This window comes from Zosterops lateralis, assembly GCF_965231275.1.
Source record: "Zosterops lateralis genome assembly, chromosome: Z".
In the NCBI taxonomy this organism is placed as follows: Eukaryota; Metazoa; Chordata; class Aves; order Passeriformes; family Zosteropidae; genus Zosterops; species Zosterops lateralis.
The window spans coordinates 63,155,761-63,171,294 of record NC_139800.1 but is presented as its reverse complement, the minus strand read 5'-3'; positions in this window follow the sequence as shown (position 1 = coordinate 63,171,294).

The window sequence follows — 15,534 nt, the reverse complement described above, 5'->3', positions numbered from 1 at the left end:
GATGGATAGCTTCAGGAAGTGGAGAGGCCAGCATCCCTATGCATCGAGATTTTCACCTTCAGGTCGCTAGGAGCAATGTCCAAGTGACTGAAGTTCTTGTTAGCATGATAGCTTCCCATTAAAAAGTTCAGTCTTATGGTCACAGGACCTTGCCTCTTTCCTTTTCCTTTTACTCCTAGCTCCTAGTGAATGAGGCTTGGAGTGGTAAATGACTCATCTTCATTATTTCTCAAAGTTGATCTGTACTTGCAGCTTGCACGGGAGGCTCCACCCAGATGGCAGGAAGCAAGCTCCTTCTCACACTCTCACTTAGCTGTGTTGTCCCTGCATGCATTGTCCCCTCCACATGTTGTCCCTGCATGACTGTGTGGCAATGAGCCCAACACCTCATCCCAGAAGTTGTTTGCAGCTCTAAAAGCCACTTGTGTGTGCAGTCTGCAGACAAGGGCCATTGTGGAAAGAAGAGGCCTAAAACTTCCAGAGTGGTAGTTCACAGATCAGTAACTCTACTGAAAAGGCAGGCTGAGTGTCCAGTGGTGGCTGTGTCTATGTCTCCAGATGACCCTTGCATTGCATTTCTTTTGAGAGACAAGGCAATGAACAAAATGCTCTGGGAAAGAAGTCTTTCCTGGGTGTTGCTGCAGGCAGCGAGGATAATACTGCTCACAGTGAGTTCAGTAACATGATGTACTACATAATTTGCATCATTTCATCATCACCCCAATTCAAGCACAGCGCGTAGGGAAAGAAAACAGCATTGAATATAGCAGCAATAAGTAAATTGTTAGTGTTTCTTTGTAACTGTACTTGCAGAAATTGTTTGCTTTGCACGTGGTCTTCTGTACAATAACAGAAAGAAAAAATTTGACTAATGTAGATATCACAGTGATTTTGCATATTTTTTTGATTTTTTGAATATAGCTGCTAATTTACAAATGAAGATACTGCTGTTGAGAAAATCTTTTGTGATTCAAGGAAATGCTGAGGTCCTTATTAATGACTATACATTGACAGCAGTAAAGTATGTTCAATATAAGACTGTCTGGAGAGAATTTTAAAAAATGGCTCCTAGTTTTAAGTATTAGGAACACATTGGCCCTTTATTTGGGCAACAGGAATGCAACTGCATTGAAACACAAGCATGAGTAGATGGTTAACCACCAAGAACAAGAAATAACAGGCTTTACCTTGACAACTGTTTTGAATAAAACCAGCTTATTTAAAAAAAAAAGAAAAAAGAAGAAAAAAAAGAGCACTTATACTTGTCTTGATTAGACACACAGCTTAATAAGTAAAAGTAACTACATTAGGCTGTTGACTTTGGGGATTCAGATTCAGATGCACTACATTTGTGGGTTTTTTAATGTGTCGCTTCAATGTCAGAATCAGGCAAAAAAAGGCGTTTTGTTGTTAGTAAAGAAAGCTAATAATCATTTAACCCTACGGAGTGTGGACCACACATTCTCATGCAGTATATGGGGATTTATTCATGCACTTATCCTTAAAAAGCCACTGAGTAGCATAGCCAGTGAACTAGCCATGATAGTCTTTGCCTCTTGTGTGACTGCCATGTGACCTCTAGTACACTTTGGGGAGCGGCTTTGTGATTGTACTTGTGGCAACAAATAAAGCACAACTGAATCTAAGCTGTTACCAACACTCAGCTAAATCGAATACATTGGGTATTTTGAGATTTATGCTAATCGCTGTGAGATAATTCCCATGTTAAACTAATTACTTCAGTTGTAATGAATGGACAATATAAAGAATATAGGAATCATAATAGCAACAAAATCCCTTATTTTACAGCTGCACTCTCTGCCTCATTTGATTAAAACTAAAGAAGTTACTTTAAAACTAAACAAACAAAACAAGAAGAAAAAACCTGAGTATGTATTGTAGAAATGTAGAAGACAAATAAAATATTTTTTCATATGTAATTACTTTTAATATATGCTTGTGGAAGGTCCAATACTATGTATGCTGTCTCTGTAATTTTTGCTGTAAATAACTTGGGACAGTGAATACACTGATTTTTTCTATGTCTCTGTTTAAACATAAGACTTTGTAATGTTTTTTTTTTAAAGAGGAAAAACATCGAAGAGCAAATTATGTACTTGCTTCCTGTAAGTGTAATGTACTCTTCAGTTTTTATGGAAACTGATTGTAATAGATAAAGCCTTTTGACCAGCCGTTGATATTTAGTGTATGCTTCTGTTCGTAATTGGGAAAAAAAATGTGGGACTGTCAGTGAAACGTGATCCCAGCAAGTCTGTTCAGTGAGTACTATAATAATTCCTGCGGACTGCATTTGACTGATCTGAAGAAACGTTGTTCAAGCAAATAATGCTTCCTTATAGCATATGGCTTTTATGAATCCTTCTGACATGACTTATAATAATAGAAACATTTCTCTCTTTCCAATGTGCAAAATATTTTTGTATGCCTTTAATTTCTTATTCAGATTTGAGGTCAGGTCACTCATTAGCTGTAATCTGAAGCCATAATTGATCTTCACCAAATGCACATTTTAAAGATCATAATGGAAAAAAGAAACTATGTCCACTTTATCAACAGCTGTAATGTAATACAGGCAGGAGCATAAACAATGAGCAAAGTATTTAGATGCTTTTCTGGCATCTAAATGTGACTTAAATGGCTAGTATTTTGTGATTACCAGTTTATAAAAAATAAAAACATAATTAAGATAGATATTTAGATTTAAATGAAGCTTTCTAATATTTTTGAAATATCCCTGAAAATGCTTTTAGGATTATGAGAAGAAATGATTTTTCATATACTTCCCACTTTCAAATATCTAATGTTTCTATCCTATTTCCAGTTCATTTTGTTAGAGTGAAATGAGATGTTAAGACCCAGGATCCAAGCCCTGAGCTATTTGGTGCTTGGCTGTAGCTATATTGTTGTAAATCATTTTAATTTGAATTTTAGGGGTGTGTTGTTTTTTATTTGGTAAGCATGTTTACCACTGTTGGTAACACACAAGAGTTGCATTGCCTGTCAAGAAGTATGATAATAAACAATCTAATAAAATAATGAGTAATATTCAGAATTAATCACTCTCAAAAGACAAATAAAAGTTCTTTTCTAAAATCAAATGCCTCATAGAGTCAACAGTGATTTTTTTTATTTTTTTTAATAAGCTTAATTGTGTGATAACTGTGATGTATCTTGACTGGCTTGTAGATGCATAAAGCAGAACTGCAAATGAATCATGACGTACTGGGTAAAAATGTGGCTCCATTGAAACCAGCAGAAAACCCTTCACTGATTTCAGCAGTGCCAGGAGTTCATCCAGCATTTTTACATCTGCAATTCTCTTCTGATCTTTCTCTCTTGTTTAATATAATTGACCTAATTTATGTGTATGTGAGTAAAAAGATAGCCTGATTCATTTAGAAAGTGACCATTGAGGGTTTTTTTATCATGAATCTTGTAGGACCAGCATCCTTGTCAAATGAAAAAGGTTCTTTATTACTTTAGAATGTAATAGATCTTTGTCTTATTTTATGACCTGTAAATTATTAGTTAGACACTGTTAGCATTTCATAATAATGCACACATGATTTTTGAATGTTTTCTGTAAATGACAATCAATGTTTATGAAGTTCCTTTCTTTAATGCAAAATTAAAAAAAAAAGAAAACAACAACAAAAAAAAACTCCAAGAAAATAAATTCTGTTGTGGGTTTTGGTTTGGGTTTTTTTGTTTGTTTGGTTTGGTTTGGTTTGGTTTTTTGGGGTTTTTTTTTGTGATTTTTTTTGGTTTTTTTGGGGGTTTTTTTGTGATTTTTTTTGGTTTTGTTTTTTGTTTTTTGTTTTTGTTTTTTTACCCTGTCCCTTTAAATTACCTGTATCTGCCAGGAAAAGGTACAGTGTGTGCATTTTCAAAAGAGAAAATAATCCTTAACATCATGTGTGCCTACCCACAGCAGGGGAGTTTTAACTAGACCAACTTTGAGATCTCCTTCCAGTCATAACCATTCTAAGATTCTATGATCAGGTGCCTATACTTAATTTCAGGGGGTTTTGTAACCAATACAGTTAGGTATATATATATGCTATAGCATGTTGTGACAACAACTGATAGTTACAGTGGCCTTGTTTTGCATTTTAAGTTACAGCTATGACTTTTGAATACAGAAATTGCTATACTTACCAATTTATTTTTCTGTTTATTTGGGTGAAAGCTTCAGCTAGTAGGAAGGCAAAACAACATAAAAACAATTCTGTGACACCAAATTGTGTAGTAGTGTAACAGAGGTTACTTTATTTAAAAGAAGATACTGTATTTAAAATGGCAAATATGTCAAATATTTTTTTAAGTCTTTGTATGTCTACCTGTATGTCAAGGCTGTAAGCAGTACCTTTTAATGATACTAACTTGAAATTTTTAAGACTCTAAATTTAAATCAGAAGTAAATTTAAAAACAACAATATCAAAGGGTCTAGTTTTGCAAACTGTTAGGCACATGTTTATCAGTGTACTGACATCAGCAAGCTTAATGCAGTGCTTACAATTAAAGCCATCTATGTTTAAGTCTTTTTCACATCTGCGGGAAAATGACTGAGTATGAAGATAACAGTACAGAAATTACAAGGGAAAATAGACTTGCTATTCCCAGGTGGAATGCAATCAGCACACCCAACACAACACAATCTGTCGGGTCTAAATCGGGGGCGGGGGGAGTGGAGACCCCAGGGCCAGGTTCAATCAAAACCCTTGAGAAGAGGGAACTCAGTGTCCTTTCCAGCTGATAACCCTCCCAGCAGCTTAAAACCAAGAGAGAAATGGAGATGTCCTGCTCTTGGATCAGCAGCTGTGGGGGAAATCTGGCACAGGTCCCCATGCCGAGGTTATCTCAGGTGCCATCCTGAGATACCTGCTCCCAGGGTACAGCCACCCCTCCCTGAGTCAGATGTTTGACAGCCAGCAATGGGCAGAGATGTGGAGATGCAGGAGGGGGAGTGACCCTGAACCACCCTCTGAACTTCTGAACTGCTCAGTGGAGGGTCCCCACAACAGGAGGCGGACAGACTGGTCAGGCACAAGCCTCAGCCCTCAGCAAGTTTGGGTTATGAGATGCTGCAAGTGCAGCTTAGCTGATTAGATTTTCAAGTCCCAGATGCTTTAGGCTCATTTGGAGGTTTCACATCAATTTGAAAAAAATTCAGACAAGTGCAATGGGGAGTTAATATATAAACATTAATATTTCTGATATGATGAAGTTGAAGAGTTTACTAGCCATATGAAACAAATAGAGTGCTGCATTTACACACATTATTTTGAGACACAGTTATATGGAAGACTTACAGGGCATAAGTTACTACACTGTTGTGCTGGCTAAATGTTGTTTAATATTTCAATGTGTACAGGCCCACAACAGATCTACAAGAATAACTATTGTATGCATTTTTCAGCTTACACGTTCTTGAAGGTAGATGGATGAATGTAGGCTTTCTAGAAAGACAATGGTGAAATGCATTACACAAAACAATGTTAAATAATTATAGTTGTCAGTACCAGAAAAATTACATACTTACAGGTGTTCAGTTAGTTACAAACCCATGCAAATGTAGCCTTCTGGATCATGATGTATCATAGATGTAGTCAGTCATAACTTACCTGCACTTTAGGCAACATGTTTGTAACAGAAACTGCCTCCTAGAGTGTGATCAATATCCTAAAAATAGTCCAGCATTTGTATTGAGTAAATCAAAATCTGGCTAAACAATTTTTCTGCCTCTCTTCCTTCTTACTCCTTTATTGCTCATCTTACTTCCCATCCTCATATCCACTACATCTTGAAACAGTCCTTTGGATTACAGATTGCTTTGGGAGGACAAACTCTGACTTGTTCTGGTGCAGGTGTAGCTGTAATGTTGGTGTTAAAGGCCATGCTTCTGTTTCTGAAAATTGTCTGTTTACCTTCCTCTGCATGCAGAAGTTTAATTGTGGTTTTTAATGATCTGCACGTATGAGAGAAGTGAAATTTATAGGAAACGTAAAAGCTTCAGTTAGTCCTAGTGAAGGGACTGATCGCAGAAGGCTTCAATTCAAATTATAGTGAACAGCCTAATAAAAATATTACCTCCCACTACATATGTACATTAAAAGTATGCTGTGATCTTGGCAAGTCCTTCACCTGCACATTCTACCTGTAGGGGCTCAATTCAGTTGGCCAGAGAGGTGCATTGGTCCTGTTTGCACTGCTCCTGGGTGCCTTGCATGATCTTTTCATGCTGCTCCTCATAGCTTTCTCCAGTGTGTGGACATTTGGAATAACCTGTGGCAGCTCCAGTGTAGCTGCATGCTGGTGTTCAGATGTCCATAGAAAGTTTAGGTGCACACATCCGTATTTAGTAGGAATGCCTGGAATTTTGGGTGCACAAAAGTACACAGATTGGACACTATCAGTAATTTAGAAATAATTGCTGTGATTTGCCTTCAAAATCCTCACAACAGTAACTGCATTATGGAGCTTAAGAGAGCACTTCCATAATAAGTAGATTCAGCCAAGTCCAAATAAAGTGTCATGTAACATGTTTCCAGTTCCACTAATTAATCAATAGCAGATTTGAGCAAATGCTGAATTAGTCTGGAGTTTCCTCAGACTAATAAGGAGCTTTATCAGAGGGCTTTAAAAACAGCATCCTCTATCCTGGTGGTTTTGTTGTATTTTGGCATTCAAAAATGCATTCAGCTATATTCAGCATCACTAAAGTTGCAGTTGTAGCTGATCATCTTTGTGTGGTTCCTCTAAATGACTCAGTGATTGACACAGGCAAGATTTAGTGTAGCTTTTGCTGCTTTGTGACAGCATGTCATGCATGTAACACTATAAAGTTTTAGCAAATATGTGCTGGTATTCCTCTCTTACCAATAAAAATTTACCATTGGCTTAGAGGTTAGGTCAGTCACTTACTGGGCTTGTAATTTCCATGCCTCTCCCAATTTTTTTTGCAGCAATGCATTTAGTAGGACTGTTACATCAAATGGAAGGTCATCAAATGACCTCCTGGAAAGTCAGTAGTATTAACTTGTGTATGACTTTTAAACTCATACCATACAAAAAGCAATCGCTACCTCCTCCATGGAAACAAAGATGTGTGCTTAAATAACTGTCTGAATGTAGCTACACATGCACCTTTGTCATGTCCAGAACATTTTAGCAGGCAACAGTTGTGCAGAAAAATGATGCCTTAAGGAATTTATATTTTATATCCAAAAACTAAATCAAAATACCTTTCTATAGATAATTGAGAGACCTACTAGGCAATGACAACACCACCACGTTTAAACACTATATATTAGGGATGCTGACTTTGATAATGGACCACTCATTTCTAGGCAAACAGATTATTTGATATCTGTATATATATTTAGCTATTTCTTGTCAACTTTGAGGAATAAGCACTGATTTTGTCTTTATTTTAATGTTTTCTGATGTTATTGCATAAACACCTATTGTCTTGGCACTTAGTACCTCTTTCTCTTGCTTCCATCTTGATTATTAATGAAATCCACTCTTCTCTCTGAGGACAGTGATTGTTCCCCTGTCTGAGTGTGACTTGTTCTGTGCAGGTTAGTTAGAACTGTAATAACCTTTATATCATTAAGAGAAAATTCAGCAATCCTGTGATTGCACTGAAACGATATGCTGAGAATCTGTGGCTATTCACAAATCAGGATTTAAAGTCCTCACTCCTAACCTTCAGTGCTGCATGCTAAAGGATATCCAGCTGTTCTAAAACATGCACCATTGACACCTTCTCCAAACGCTAGCAAAGCAGAAGTGTCATGCCTTTTGCAACTAGTGAACCAAATCAATAGATGTAGAAATCTTTGTGTGAAATAGCAGATCTTAATCTGTTAATTTTCTTTTAATTTGACCACATTCAGGGATTGCAATAGAAATGTGATTTACGCTTTTAGAGGTGTTGAACCTTAAGACCCCTAAGCAAGACATTATCCACCAAAAAGCTCCTGGGAGCATTTGTGACTGAAGCTAGTAAAAGTATATACAGCCAAAAGATTTTTTAAAATGCACTTAGTATTGGATCTAGTGTTCAGAATTCTGTGGCCACAGTTTTCCTATGAGCAATAGTGCCTTGGAAAGCAAAAGAAAATTATATAAATATGATGCATTATTTAATTAAATTTAAAAGAAAACAGTATGTCTTTTATGAAAGTAATCAGCACGCATCACAGAAGACAAATAAAAGAAGTTCTGTTTCAACTTCTTCAGTCATTTCATGACTGTATACGATTCATTATTTACTACTCAGTGTGAACCAAAATCTGCCCATCAAGTTCCAAAGCACAGACAGTAACTGATTCTGTTTTCAATTTACATAGTTGAACCACTTGAACTGGCTTCTGTTGGCTGAGTTTGGGGAATTAAAAGCTTTTGCCAGTATCTTTTAAGGGTGTTTTCCAAGAGATTCTTATTTCCAGGACTGTGTTGAACTGGGATCTCTCAGCTGCTGTTCCTTTCAATACAGAGCAGCATTGCAACATGGAGAGTTGCTGACACATTACCCTCAACTCATAGTAAAAATGTGTGTTTCATCCTGTGTCCAGCAAGGCAGTGGAGGTAGGAGTGCTCCACATTGAACTGATCCATTCTATTCCATGACAAATACATGTGGTATTCACATGTAGCCTGAAGGTATTCATCCCTGCTAATGAGCCATAATTGACTCAGCTTTGCTGATGAAAGAGGAAGCTGTCGCATCTTTGAAGATGTCATGAACCACCAAAAGTTCCTGAAGTATCCCATGATCCAAAGTGATAACATCATCTAGTGTAAAACTCCCTGCCCCACAGGAGGTACCTGGACTTTTTCACCTGACTGTGAACAAATGTAAACCTTGTGGACTCTGTGTTTCTTGGGCTTCCCCATCCCCAAAGGATCAAAACTGACACCATCAGGATCCGCAGATTTGTGACTTACTCTGTCACTGCTTCTCTCCTCCTTGCCCTCTTCTTTTCTTTCTATGTTTCCCTCTCTTACCTCACATTTATTGCTAAATATAAATCCTATTGACTTCAGCATATGGTCTCATTTGCACTTTCATTCAGGCAGAGACATTTCTCTGATAATTTTAATACCTGGATCTTAACCTATGGTTCACAGGCTGACAAGTGAAACAAGGCCCTCATCATCTCTCACACTGAGATTTTCTGGGAAAGAACAGTTTTTTGGGTTGCACTGTGTCAAGAGAGGCCACTCCTAGAGTGTGTAATGTCCTTGCAGATGCCCCAGTGAGCCAATGAACAGTAGTTCTGCTGAAAACCAGGGCATAATAACTGGTTCTTCCTGTGGGTCCAAACAACTGGCCTCTTCAGACCACAACATCTTTGGAGGAAGTTGGTGCCTCTGGTAAAAGCCTTCAGTCTGAGAATGGCCAAGTCATAATAAAGACTCTGCAACTGTTCTTCTGCTTTGAATTCATCACATTTCCTAGATGCTTTCGAAGTCAGAGGGTCGGAAGTAGATAACATGAGAGGGCACTGGAAACTGCTGGGAAATAATGTAGGCAACATAGTATCTGGAAAGCTGAGGACTCTAAATTGTCCTCCCAGCTGGGGGACGAACAGTTTTGCTGACCAGCTCTAATTTCTTTGCCTTTCACTACTAGGAAAAGAAAACTGTCCTCCCACTGCACCTTCATTAGAGGGGAATAATTGCTTCCAAATTTAATGCACTCCATATTCAAGTCTGCCTGGAGAAAGGAGGGAGTAGGGGCTTTAGGCCGATGTTACTGGGGGGGGAGGTGTGAAATCCCAGCCTTTTTTAGGCATAAGCTTACAATTAATAAAGAAATAAATATGTCTGGATGATTGCCACCTTCAAAAGCCTTGCAAGAAAATAGGTTGCATTCATGGTGGTATTAATCATGATCAATCTATTTCCCCTCTCACTGCAAATCAGCGCAGTTTTCAGCTAACAAGAATGGGTGCCCTACTTGAGCAGACAAACCCAGGTAGGAGAGGCACTTAGCATGACATTATCATCATTACATCCCAAGGTTAAAGGCAATGAAACTCCAGGAGCAGCAAAGTCAAATCAATTCAATTGTATGATTGTTCATACTCATGAAGTGGTGAGGCTGGCAGGGGATCCAGCATAAAACTTAGGACTTTCCAGAGGAGCTCCTTTAAGGTAATTCATTGCCCTCTACTGTAGCTTAAATCAGAAGGACTAGAATGGTCACAGTAAATGTGGCTCCTGAGAGCCACATTTCTGAAGAGCAATATTAGTGGTAGCCAGCTGCTAGGCCAGATGTCAAAGATGCATTAAGAGCACTTGATTTTAATCTAACTCATTCCCAAGAAACAGAATGGATTTGGCTTTGAGCAATGTGATAAAAGATAGATTGTGATTAATGAAGCAGTACAACTTAACCACATAAGTTGACTCCTACGTCTTTCTCTCCAGTATTTTCACTGTCCAAAAGCAGTTCTTTTGCTTACCAGCCTTAAAAGGGACATGTAAATTGTTAATTATCAATCTGTGAGCCATTAAAAAAGTTGCTTTTGCTTTCTCAGCTTGAAAACCAAGGGGGAAGGATAATAGGTTTGGTATACGAGCTGTTCAGATAATGGAGAAATTCAAAGAAAAGCTATCATAGAGTCAGCATGGGAGCTCAGTGCCGTAATACTTTTACTAACCTGACTTCAACATATAGGTGGGGACTGGAATTCAGGACTGAGATAAACAAAAAAGAGTCTCCTTCATAGGATGTTCCAATTCAGCATAGCCTAGAACAGCAGGAGATGGAAGTATATTTTTTCTTTTGCCTAATAATTTTAACAGAGGGCAGAGGAAATAATTAGTTAGTGTCTGTATTTTTGGACTTCACACTAGGCAATGAAGTAGAGTGAATGGAAATGCAAATTAAAGATAGAAAAGAAATGGAATACAGTATTGAATAAATAGTGCATAAAAAGTGATCATCTAGAGTTCTCTCATCATTACATGGATTTGAAGAGCATCATGCATAGGAAACATTTTTACATAGGCTTGGGCTTGGAAAATTGAAGAGAATGACAATATTTAGAACAGGCTTTATGCAGTTCCATAAGCCATTTTGCAATCTGTAGGGAAGTTCTGATCTTCCAAGGAGAGGAAAGGGATGTAATAATTCCAAACATCAAGAATTACTGAGAGGCAGTTGCTAAGCTGTGACAGTCAGAGGCCCTGGAGGGTACTACCAAAATCAAGAAGGCTGTCAAAATCTCAGTTCTGGGACCTCAGGCTCGATTCAAACTGCAGGCATGTCCTCATAGGGCATCTAAACTTGCCTTAACTATTGTGTCTGAATCTTCAGTTTCAGGCATGCTTTAGTAACATATGTAGCTCTGAAAAAGAAAGACTTTTCACACCTACCAGCTGCTCTTTAAAAGGGATTTATTTTGTATATTATACATCATATTTCAGAGCTCACTAGCCTAGCAATAAACTTCAGCTGCTCCAAAAAGCCCACACCTCTCTAGCCCCATTTGAAGGCTGCTGCAGTAGTCTGGAAATACGAATACTTGATTCCTTAAGCCATTACAGAAATTTAGTCACCACATCCTAAGACTTACTTTAGCATGTCACTGTATGAAACAGCAGACTTACAGGATAAGAAGGATTTGGGTTCAGGTGGAGTTAACTGTGCTTCCTAATGTTGCAGGTTTGGAAATAAAAGATCTTCACCTTTTTCCTTCCCATACACTTTGCTTTCTTAATATTTCTATTTCGTTTTTTTGGTCTTTTCCTCAATTGGATAGTAAATATCTAAACCACTATAAGGACTTTTGGGATTGTCCTGGTTTTCAGGAGCTTCAGATACAGATGGTATTTTGGGGGGGTTGGTTTGGTTTTCCTTTTTTATTATCACATACGGTTGTTACAAGTAGCTGATTTCACAATATCTTAATTGAAAAGCCAGCACCACCTCAGTCTATCATTTCTTCTTCTTTTTCATGGACCCTGCATGATGCAATTGGATGCCACTTCTGTACTCTTGATCTACAATTTCCTAGGAGAAGAGAGTCACGATCTCTTTGTAAACTCATATTTCCCTTTCCACAGTTTCCACAAGCCCTTAGGCCACAGACTTTCTCGCAGTGCATGAAGAGGTAGGTGGATTAATCTGAGAAGAAAGGCTTTATACTCAAATGTAGTAAAACAGAGGTGCCAAATTTTGCTATTATGTATTTCCTTTTAGCAAATTATTATAAATTGTAATCACTTCTGTAGTGATAGGGGAAATTGTAATTGCTTAGTTATAACTGCTCTTGCAAAATGTGTAACGGAGATAGCACAGGCAGAGAATAAAGTACCATAAAAGGAGAATACCAAGTCTAAAGTGGCATCAGAATATTACCCCAGACTGCCTCCCTGAGGGACCCTTGGAGACTGTAACTGTGGACTTGTGCAATGCTGTGGCAACCTGAGGTCAAGTTGTGGTAAACAGGCTCCAAAAAGGTTCAAAGGCATTTGAGGAAGTAATGCAATGCAACAATGTAAAGGACTGCTTGCTAAAGAATTTGGGGTGCCTCTGGCTGTTGCCACGCACCCAGTGCTCTTACTTTTGCTTTATCTGTCCCTTATTATCCTTTATTAAACTCTTAAATTTTTGAGGAGTGGGCTTCGTTTCTTACATTGTCCAACCTCACATATTTGGAACCAAGTGCAACTGCTACGCAAACTATGAACAAAACAGAACAAAAAGGCTTAGCACTCAGATCAACAGAGGTCAAAACTTCAAAAGAGGTTAAGCTTTGCCAGATGCTATTAATATTAATATCAATATCAGAATAATTTTCTGATTGAAAATGTGGGGGTTTACCCTCAATATAGAGGTGGCTGTTTAGCTTGTCTACCTTTCCGAAGGTAGATACCAGCAGAAGATAATCTAATCACTTTGTCCTACCATAAGTGTCTGAGTGTAGTAATTGCCTCCCTCAGTATTGAAATGCTACCTGTGATTAAGAGTACATCAGATTTTTAATATTTTTCAGCAGCAAACAGAGGACACTATTCATTACTCCTGCTCTACATGCAGAAAGAGCCATTTGATCCTTAAGTCTTATTTGCAACAACTTAAAAGTAGGGAAGATGACAAAGAAAGAAAGAAGGAATGAGAGGTAGTGAACAAACATGTGGGAGGTTCATTAAATGACTGAAGAATGGGCACTTCACAGTTTATTGCTGGGATGTTTGTTTAATTAATTAAAGCAGGTTCCCTGAAGAGTGAAGGTTACCCTCATGCTCTGGAAGGAACTGTGTGCTCTGCTCCTTTAAGATTTAAGGGGTTTGTAATGGTTTAAAAGCCATCTGGAAGATTAAACCCCACTCAAGCTGTTCCCTTTCCCCAGTCTCTTCTGATGAAGGAGGAACACTAGGAGAGATTATAAATTGGAACAAGAATTTACTGAAAATCACAATACCCACAGCAGTACTAATAGCAAAAAACCCCAACAGTATACACAAGAGAGAGTGTTTTATCCTCAAAAGGATGTTTACTGCCAAACTTTGCCCCCCATTTCCCCATTAAAAAAAGAAAATAAAGGCAGCCAAACCAAAAATGAAAACAGAAACAAACCACAGCAACAATAACAACAAAAATAACCAGGACAAAACTACCCCCTTGGGACCTTAGATTATCTGTGCCATGGTGCCCGCTGTTTTCTCCAGCCTACTGCGTTCAGCAGTGTCCACTCAGCTGCTTCTGCTCCAGTTTTTGGGTTCCTCTGTGGCTTTCCTGATGTGTGGCTCTCTCCCAGTGCTGAGGGCAGCCCGGGTTCTAGCGGGTCTCTGCAGTTTGGAGCAGCAGTGCCTGAGGCTCTCTAGGGCTGGCACAGGACACTCCTGGTGCAGCTCTCCCAGTGCAGCAGGGCTCTCTCTTGGTGCCGAGCTGCCACGTGGCTCTGACCCTGGTCCCACATCTCCAGAGTGAGCCAGGAAAAATGACAGACTTTCAATTTCTGGCCCTGTCTTTGTCTTGCAAAACCACACCACCAGCAACCATATGGGTGGTATTGAACAGATAATGCTAGAAGATTCTCCCCTTTTCTTTCTGTAGCCAGGACAGGATTTGACAAAAAGAGGGTCACTTAGGCAGACCTACCAGAGGTAAGGATTCTATTTGAGATACACCATTCCATAAAGGGCAGAGAGAATGTTTGATATTTGCCAAAGTGAAACATTCATTCATGTGTTGTTGAGTATTTTGGTGACACTTGAATAGAGGTGGGTTTTTTTTCTATAGTAGATGATTCTCTGTTTTACGGGAGCCAATGGGTCATTCTGCCACTGCCCCTGAGAGAGAGTTTAGGTTTAGTTTGGTCAAGAAAACAGTTACAGTCTTGTTGTAATGGAGTTACAGTACTTTTGGCAGGTATTGATGGGAAGATGGCAATCCAGTGAAACAGCTGAAGAAATTTCAAGACAGAGCTCAGGAGGGACAAAGGAAATCATGCTGCCTACTCCTGTTGAGACCTGGACACCAAAAATACCGAATTTATAAACTACAAATACATGTTATCAGAAACCAGAGATGAAGAAGAAACCAACATTTATTCAGACTCCCCCTATCCAAGAAAAAATATAATGAGACTGAAGAAGTGGACTAATGGTCATGAGAAGTGAAAAATTAATAAGCAATAGAAGATAGAATACCAAGTCATAAAGAGAACTATATAACCTGTAAACCAATGAATTCCTTTGTTTGCTAAAATTTATAAATAGTTAAATGTTTTGATAACTCCTTTGCATGTTTTGTGGAGTGATTCCTACGTACTCCAACTTTGAATAAGGTCAACTTTCTAACCTAACAAATGGATGAGAGAGTTTATTTTGTCAGTTTTGGTGACAAGATTCATGCTGTCATGGTCTAAACCAGCAACTGAGCCCCACAGAATCACTCACTCATACCCCCACCAGTGGAATGAGGAAGAGAATCATAAAAGTTAGAAAACTCATGGCTTGAAATGGAGACAGTTGAATAGGGAAAGCATGAGCCTTACATTTAAGCAGAGCAAAACAAGGAGTAAATTTGCTGCTTCCCATGGGCAGGCAGGTCACACTCAGGAAAGCAAGGCTCCATCACAGGTAACACTGACTTGGGAAGACAAATGTCATAGTTCCAAAGGTTCCTGCCTTATTTCTTTTTTCCCCTCCACTTTGCATACTGAGTGTAATATCATATGGAGTGGAACATCCCTGTGGTCAATAGGGGTCACCTCTCCCAGCTGTGTTTCATCCCAACTTCCCATGCACCTCACTAGCCAGTATGACAATACAAGAAGCATAAAAGGCTCTGCATAAGCCCTTCATAGCAATGACAAAAACATCTCCATATTATCAACACTACGTTCAACACATATCCAAAACAAAACCCTATACTAGCAACTCAGCTAAATGGGGACAAAATCAAGACATATGCCCAGCAGAAGTGCTCTCTTTCTACTTTCTTCTTAAATACAACATAGGAAAGAATACTACACCAATTTAGC